The sequence below is a fragment of the Mus pahari genome, chromosome 3 (genome assembly GCF_900095145.1).
Source record: "Mus pahari chromosome 3, PAHARI_EIJ_v1.1, whole genome shotgun sequence".
Classification (NCBI taxonomy): domain Eukaryota; kingdom Metazoa; phylum Chordata; class Mammalia; order Rodentia; family Muridae; genus Mus; species Mus pahari.
This window is the reverse complement of record NC_034592.1, coordinates 81,432,486-81,441,920: the sequence shown is the minus strand read 5'-3', so window position 1 is coordinate 81,441,920 and position 9,435 is coordinate 81,432,486. Positions and strand designations below refer to the sequence as shown.

Sequence of the window (9,435 nt, the reverse complement as noted above, 5' to 3'; positions counted from 1 at the left end):
CTCTCCTCTCTTCTCCTCTCCTCTCCTCTCTTTTTTTCTCCTCCCCTCCCTCCCTCTCTCTCCCCTTCTCTCTTTCTCTCTCCATATGGGTACAACGGCAGCAGCTGCCTGAAAGCTGCCATGATTGACTGTAACTGTGATACAAGATAAATGCTGTCTTCTTTAAATTGCTTTTGTCAACTTCTTTGTCCTAACAAGTAAAACTCCAGGGGATATCCTCTCTCATCACTGTCTTTCTGTGTTTCTCTTCTATTCATTCTTGGTACACTTCTCTCCCATCTCCCCCCCACACACACACTTTCTCCTCATTTCTCTCATTCCTCCTCCTTTCTCTCCTTCCTCCTCTTCTCTCTCCTAAATTGAAGCAGTGGTTTAAGCTTTTTTTTTTTTTTTTGGTTTTACAAATTAAAATATGATCCTTCTCACTAAACAAATGCTTCATCCTAGCACACATCCATTTTGGGAACACTGAACCATAAATCTAGAATCAAACAAATAAAGCCATCTACAGAATGACTCAAAGAGTGAGGAAAGAGAGAATCTGAGTCAGAGGAAGGGTTTTAGCATTTTGTCGACAGATTTTTCTGCTTTGTTATTCAGCCTTGTGTAGGATTTAATGATCTGAATCAACTCTTTGTAAAACCCACGGACCCATCTACGCAAAGCAAAAATAAACAGACTTGTTAGAAAAGATTAAAGCTATAGAAGGAACAGTAGCACATGTGTGTCTGCACAAACATCACTGCAGTCACACGAAGCAAGATCTGATAAGCTGAGTGAGGTACGTGATTACTTGGATTGCCCCCAGATAGGCTCTAAGCATCTAGTACTAACTATTTTAGATGTAATCCTGTCATAACTCTTGTCTAGATACTGAAAAATATTTTAATTACAAGAAGCAGACAGAAATGGATACATCCCTTATTATCTCACAATGGAAACAGAGGATTAGCAACTTAGTGACCAGTGTTTCCTTTTCTATAAACAGGCCAAAAGAAATTCCACCTTACAGTGATAAACTTCCCTTTATTTTATATGACAAAGAATTTTGCAAATATCAGGAGGCAGAAACTGTTTAAAGCATTGTAGATAATACAATTAACCAAAGAGATTAATGCTCTGACTTTATTAAGCTGATATGACTACATTAAATAAATAAATTTTCTCATCCAGAATGGAAGAGACTATGGAAATCAAGAAAGGTACAATAAGAAAGGGGCTTGGGAATGAGGGGAGGAGGCTTCAGTATTAACTGTGATCATTGTGTTACATGTCATGAGATTTAAGAGTAGAGACTTCAATTAGTTGTGGTAATTCCAGACATCAGGCCCCTTTGGGTACCATGATTTTATACTTTGATCGCCATCAACACAACTTGGAACTCACCAGTGCAACAGTGTTGGATGCTGGGATATTGTAGGAGATGTTGGTCCTGATGGCTTAATGCTGGTATGAAAAAGAAGAGTGTGAGCTCTCATCTTCTCTCACAATGTGAGAGCAACATAGGCTGTTCCCCTGCTTCCTTATGGAGGTGGACAGGTTTGAGGCACTATCTTAGAAGCAGGGAGCTGAGTAGTTCCTGAACTTGCTTCTGCTTTAATTTTGGACTTCTGAATCTCCATAACTGTAAGAAGCAACTTTCTTTCAGAAGTAAATAACTCATTCTCAAGAAATGCACCATGGCATCAAGGAAGGAGTAAGGAATGGGGAAATTTACCTAGGCAAGAGAAGTGCAATGGCCTTTAAGAGGATAACTAATGCATATAATGATTGCCGATCAGGTCAGATAGACTGGACTGTAGGGTTGACTGAAGGATGGATAATAAAAAGATGCTAGGGAAACTAGGGATGCCAGACCAAGAAGACTGTTTATTTAGTTCGTCTATGGACTTTCTAATAACTGTAGGAAGGAAGAGACATGGAAAATGCAGTGGACTCAGTGTTATCATTGCACCTAACTATTGCTTGCTTGATTGATTGATTGTCATTGGTGTTCACCTGTAGGTTGTGCACATATATGAACATGAATACAAGATCTGGTGCATTCCTCATGTGTTTGCATGTAATCTTCCAAGTAATTCCTCGAGTTATGAGTCTCCTGATCAAACATTGCTCAGGGAATACACTGTCTATAATTTTTGAAGTTCAAATTACAGAAGGGCCACCACACTCACCACACTCACTTTCATGGGTGATGGGGAATCTAATTCTGGTCCTATTTCTTTAGTGGTTAGTGCTTTAACTAATAAACTACCTCCTTATACCCTTAACTATACCTTTCTGTTCTAAATTCATTTATATTGGTCAAACACAATATTGGCAGAAATAACAAATAATATAATTGAACTCCTATGATCGTCTATGAAAAGTCTGTGTATTTTGTAAAAACTTGCTAACATTCCCAGAAAACAACAACATAGACAAAAAACATTTACATCTTCAAAAAAGACTCAATGATCAAAGTTTTAATTATTATGAAATGTTGGAATGTTGCATGTCCAAAGCTCAAAGCTCTTGGGTTATTAAAGCCAATAGCTATTGTGCTTCTCACCACTGTGTGTGACCTAACATCCTTGTGAGTGTTAGGTAAGTCTTTTTCGAATATATAAATAGATTCCATCAAGTCAAAAGCTAACCCTGTCATCAAATAGCATCTGAGGGCAAGACTTTTCCCACTTGGCTGTAATTTGCCTAATGCATCAAACAAAGATTTGAAAAGCATTTTTGACATCTGAAATATTTTTTTCATGCTGTTATTGTAAAAATATGACACGTACCATGCAGGAACACTGTACTGGGTGTAATCTAAAGCTGTGTTCATGGCCATATTTGATACTGGAATAAACTATCTTCTACTGCATCTAAGGTGAAAGGCACATTTTTTTTGTGCCTTGTCAGCTTTCTATTAATGACATCTGTGTCACAGAACAGATGAAATTATATACACAGAGTAAAGAAATAGGACACTGTTTCATATCTGAATTGGGGTTTGATGTCTTTGTTTGCTTATTTTAACATGTGGACTCTAAGTCTAGGAATAGAAACTAAAATATTGAAGAATGTTGACTCAAATAGATAGACTGAGCTCAGGCAGCTAGGTTGAATTATAAAGGGTCCACAAGTGAATAGGACAAAATGCTCCTTGTTTGTACCATAGTAGAACATTGGTTGTATTACATCAGATACTGCAATCACATTTGAATACATCTATTCTTTTTATAATCTATTGGGAGAATAAAGAGTCACATGTGTTTGTTAAACCTCCATCAAACCTTAGATCCACATTTCTGTCTGTGATTTTAAATCACATGTCCTTAGCCATGACATTATTTACCAGATTTAAAAACTCAGCATTTTAAAATAGATTGTGAGAAATTTCTGAAAGTTATCAGGAGATAGGATCCATTGAGAAAAACAAAAACAAAAACAAAAACAACAACAACAAAATAAACTCTAGTGAAATGCAAGAAACAAAATGCAAAAAACCAAAAACTCAAGACAAATGCAAGAAAGGTGCATGACTCCTGTCTTTACAATAATGATTGCTGTTGGTCAAATGCAGAAATGGCCACAGAATTTATTGTACCTCTGGTCCAGCACATTCTGTTAGCTCAATTGAGCTAGTCAGCCTCATTCTCTCTTCTTTTTTGAAAAAGGTGGCAAGTGCTGCCCCGGTTGATATTCGATGTCCTGAAAAGATTTTGCTCTATATTGATTCAAGTATCAAATAATCAATTTATATTTACTTTAATTTTAGTATACTTTCTGTGCACATAAAATAATTTACTTTGTTTCTCTCAATTCGCATATTATGATCTCATCATTTAACTTAGAACAATACATTTTTCTAACTCTTACCATCAAATGGCTTGTCCAAAAGTCATGGAGTTACTAGGAAGTGTGGATAGTTCAACCAATGGGATATCAATCTAAAACACATCAAGCTCACTACACCCTATGGTTAAATGGAACAATTTTAATTTACTTCTAATATTTTCTTCTATTGATAAGAAAGACAGGAATATGAAGGTCTTCTCTTGTCCTCAGTATGCATTTTTGCTTACCATGTGGGAATTTTTGTAGATTTTACACTGGGTATAATATTCATGTATATTCTTATTTACCAAGAACCCTGATTCCCTAATATTCTGCCATGATATAAACATCCCCCACCCAAGCATCACCTTTAGCTTTGAAAGTGAGAGGTCGGAACCTGGTGTGGTGGTACACGCCTTTAATCCCAGCACTTGGGAGACAGAGGCAGGCGGATTTCTGAGTTCAAGGCCAGCCTGGTCTACAAAGTGAGTTCCAGGACAGCCAGGGCTATACAGAGAAACCCTGTCTCAGAAAAAAAAGAAAGAAAAAGAAAGTGAGAGGTCGGGATAAAGCGTCTCTACAGGTCCTAGGACTTTCAGGATAGCATTTGAAGTAAAAATGAAGAAAATATCTAATAAAAAATTTTTAAAAATTACCTTCACCATCAAGAAAATGAATGTATTATTGTATTATTCCTTTATCATTCCAATATTTTCCCCCTCTTGCTCATTTTTAAACTAATTTAAAATCTAATCAGGATTATTAATGTCATTTACTAAGCATCTCAGTGATCTCAATTTTACTTATAATTCAGAGGTATTACTTTGCTACAGATCACAGATTTTTCTCTGACTGAAAGGAAATTGTTTAGTAGATTTGAAAAGGAACAATTACTCTGCTCTATGTACTACATTTAGCATGTTAGACAGACTCACTTACTTTATGTCCACAACCAAGAGGTGAAGCAAACATTATTAACATTGTCACTTGCAGAAAACTTGTAGCTCAGAGGTTTGAAATTTCTTCTAAGAAATGTAGCTTCTAAATTTCCTCCTCTACTACTCAAAATGATTGCTTGCATTTACCTAGGATCTCCATGGAAACTAACAGATGCAACATATTCTACAATGTTTAACTTCACATTATTCAGTTAAACCTCTGTGGACCCTCAGATGTCTTGTAGTTGTTAATAATTTAAACAGATTCACAAAACTTTGGTTTGCATCAGTTCTAATATTGTCGTCTTAAATTAATGAGATATGGACTTTAAATTTTCATTTATTTAGCTTTAAAAAGCATAATAATCAATCTTACCTAGTAGCACAAAATGTAATATGACATATAAATTATTCAATGTTGAGCATTGCATAAAAATATATATTAAAACCGTTTGATCTTTAAAGCTTGATACAACGATGCATATTGTATTGGCTTTCCCCAGTCTCTGCTTAGTGAGTTCCACTGTTTTATAACAAGAGAAAAATTGGGATAGAATTTCTTATTTTAACACAAATGTCAATTCTTAATTTAATGTAAATTCCTTGGAGTGAGAAACAATCATTAGTTAAAATTTTATGTTTTAACATCTATCTGAAAGCACATAAAATAATAATTGGTGAATAGATATATATAGGAAATAAATACCATAGAGGCAAGATAAAGGTTTTGAATTATAATGCTAATATTACTATCTAGGTTGAGTCATCGAAGAGGAGAGATAATGCATGACTAGAAACTGTTGTGAACAATGAAAACTACTATTATTTAGCTGTTCCATAACTAGTTATGATAATATGTCATTTTTCTGTGATTTTATATAAATGTCCTTGAAGGGAGTAAGTGAAGTCTGCCACATCTGTCTGAAGCTCCCCTGCAAAATTTCCAGCTTCTGGGCTCCCCATAACCCTCTATTCCCAACCAGGCAGCACCCCAGAACTGTCAATACACCTTAGTGAACTGAAAAAAAGAGGATTTCAGGTTTGATATTCACTTACTCAGATATGCCTATAGACCTCTGCTGAAAATAGTCTTTTTCTTTAGACTACCCCTGTTTCTCCTGGTGAATTCCATTAATCTAGCTCCATATATGACACTGAAAAATATTGGGTAACAGATAAGAGTACAGTCAGGCAGAACTAAATAATCACTGCAAAGATACAAGGACTCAGAATTGCTATTGTTTTCCTAGAGTCAAACATAGCTCTGGGGAAGCAATCAATATTTGTCTAACTGAATTGATTGAACATGGTCCAAATCAAGCCAGGGAGTAAAGGCAAGCCAGCATGAGTGGGAGGTTTATTTCTCATCAGCATTTTAGAGATATCACCAGAATCTGTCCGTACAGTATTTTGTGATGGATATTAGTAACACTATCCCTGGCTCTCCAGAACACTAAAGATTAGAAGAGTTAAATGTCAGACCGAAGTTATTGATTGTTTATTAGCAATAGGACTTAGATTTAGAGGTGAATTCATTCTATTACAATGCTCTAAGTTTTATGAGTACAAAATGAATATAGTAAAAGTAGTAAAGTACACTTTCTTTTGGTATGTATATAAGTATATATATATATATATATATATATATATATATATATATATATATATATATATATGTAGGGTTTTTGATCTTTTTTTTACTGTAAGATCATACGCAATCCAAACTCTTTAATAACAACTTTACTCTCAGCACTTATTAGATTCAGAAATGTATAACTGTGGAAGGATTTTGCCATGCTTAAATAGAAAAAACTCTTTCCTAGAACGACACTACAATAAATAATGTTTAATTTTCCTACTAATTCACAGGTGGACTGTAGTCATTTATAGTCATTGCCTGTTGGACAAGGTCTGTGATGATGCCAGTGACGTCTGTGTTTGGAAAGACAGGGAATATGACCTTCCTTCAGTACTAGCAGATCAGGTCATTTCATTATCAAGTAGTGAAACTAATAAAAAAAAATATTTTACCACCTAAATCACACCATTCCTTTCTACAGAGGGTTGACCTTAAGGCTTCATTCTTATCTGTCTGAAAGTAATCAAATTGTGAAGAACCATTTCACTTAATCAACTCTACAACTTGAATCAATTTTCTGATACCTACATCTAATTAACACTAATAATAAAATTACTGTGTTGCTACGGTTTCCTTGGCTGAAATTCAGAACAGTGTCACCTAATTAAACCAAGCAGAAACTGCCCAGCATCTGTCTGTCTTTCATGTAAATGTCCACCAATTAAAAACAAATCACTACAATTGTTAATAGCAGTTACTATTTACTGAATATCTAACAAATTTTAAAAGTGACAAGTAAATTAACAATGAAGTGGTATGTATAGAATTTGCTATGCAATAGCTACTTTTAAGGAAATAGTAACACCATAAATAATTAATAAAAGCTCAGTAATATTTTCAAAATTCAAACAATGCTTTTATCTATCAAATAGATAAAATGGCATCTCTTAAAAAAGTTAGAGACTATAAAGGAAATGTTATATTTGTACTCTTATGTAACAGTAAAACTCTAACTTTCATAGTAAAATAATTCAAGTCTCATCCCCTTCATCTGTGATGCTCATTGGTGATGAATTTTTACAGTGAATAACAAAATTGAAATAAACACTACATACTGCACTGAATATTATTTTAGAAGGTAGTTTGAGTCATTTGAAGGACTAATCAACAAAGGACTATTCCTAAGAATTTGTGCAACTACTAGTCATTTGCACATTGTTATTAATGTGAGTCAATGGATAGGAAAGGTCAGAGTGACATGCCTGGACAGTACAGATGGCCTGCTGTCCCAGGCCCGTCACTATTGGATTGGAGCAGCTGTTGTGTACCACTCACCAGTGATCCTAAGATAGCTAAGGCACTCCGCTAGGGACCGTGGGGGTGTCCACTGAATCCGTGCCCTAGGTGACCTGGTGCTGGTGCAGACCGGAAGGGGATTGTGCCCCGGGTCAGGACAGTTCTCTGCTGCCCTAGTGCTGTCTCAGGTCTAGTGCGCAATTGGATTGGAGCAGATGTTGTGTTCCATTCACCAATCATCCTAAGATCGCATGGGCAGTCCACTAGGGACCATGGGGGTGTCCTCCCACTCCGCGCCCTAGGTGACCTGGTGCTGGTGCAGCCCAGAAGGGCTAATCTCTTGTTTTCATAATTGTTAACGGATTTGATTTTTATATAACTACCCTTTAAATATGATAAGAAAGCTAAAGCCAGAGGTTTTAATAATTTTGCTGACACATTTGATGAGTGGTAAAGTACAAAATGGATGCAAAAAGTTTGCTTCCAAAATGTAAGCTCTCATCAATAAATTAAATTATCTTGCTTTGCTCAAAGACATGTCTGAGTAGTTGCTATGAAAATTCTTGAATTGTTGCAAGAAAAAAAAAAACTCTCCTCTAATACAGTTTCAATTACTAATGGCTGCAGGGGTACATCATGTACAGAAACCAATGGGAGCAACAGACAAGATAGGCCCTTGGAATAGCTTGTTATTTAATCCAGAAGTAACCATTTTCAAGTCTTTTGGAGGTTGAAGAATTGTTGCCTGATACTTTAGTTATTTGTTTTGACTAAGAAAATCACTACTTTCATCCCTACATGTTTTCATCTGACTGTTGAAGAGATAGGAAGCAAAGGGATCTGTTCTTTATAATTAAGGCCCCTTGACAAACACTTCACATGGTTATCACGCTTCTTCACATGAATATTGGGAACAGTATTGTTTTCTTTCTTTACAAATTAATATAAAATGAACTTTAGGTTTAAATTAACTTGCCCAGTTGTAAACAGAATGCTATGTAGAATGTTAAAATTTAGAATTCAAATTTTGCTAACAGCTAAGATGTTATATGCCTATAATCCCACCATTCAGGAGGCAAAGAAAAAGGAATTCTGCAAGTTCAAGAAAAGACTAGTGCCATTGCCCGTTATAGTTCAGGCTGTGTGATATATTTAATTAGAGAGAGAGAAAGAGAGAGAGAGAGAGACAGAGACAGAGACAGAGACAGAGACAGACAGAGAGACAGAGAGATAGAGGAGGAGGAGAAGGAGAAGGAGAAGGAGAGGAGGAGGAGAAGGAGGACAGCAGGAGGAGGAGGAAGAGGAGGAGGAAGTAGAGGAGGAGGAAGTAGAGGAGGAGGAGGAAGAGGAGGAGGAGGAGGAAGAAGAAGAAGAAGAAGAAGAAGAAGAAGAACAACAACAACAAGAACAAGAACAAGAACAAGAACAAGAACAAGAACAAGAACAAGAACAAGAAGAGAAGAAGGAATTAAAGATTATTGAAGGTAAAATACAAAATTTAAGTCAATTGCCTCCAAAATTTGTAAACTGTACTCAAATGATTTCCAATCTCTATTTATAAATATTCTCATAACAATTCAAAGACTAAGAGAAAATAAAACACTCCCAAGCATTCCTCATGTTCCTTTATTGAATATTTTGTATAATTTCCAACACAGATGGAAATTAATTAAAATAAAAACATAGCCTACAAGATGGCTAATGAATCAAATCTAGCCCCTCTCAGTTATATTACATGGCTACAGCAGTTACCTTGAGGTTATTCACATTGTTGTACAATTAATGGAGAACTTATCATGGGGATAT

General features: G+C 35.6%; 1 protein-coding gene across 3 annotated transcripts in view; it reads right to left on the bottom strand.

The window, feature by feature from the left end:
* The window catches only part of Lrrc4c (leucine rich repeat containing 4C), a 1,191,813-nt gene that overhangs the window by 928,752 nt on the left and 253,626 nt on the right, over positions 1-9,435 (bottom strand). The window contains exon 1 of one of the 3 annotated variants that reach the window (XM_029536202.1): positions 3,587-3,602. The exons of the other annotated variants lie outside the window; for them this stretch is intronic. The gene's annotated coding sequence lies outside the window, so the exon portion shown is untranslated. Of the gene's footprint in view, positions 1-3,586; positions 3,603-9,435 lie in introns of those variants that run through there. 3 annotated transcript variants of the gene reach the window in all.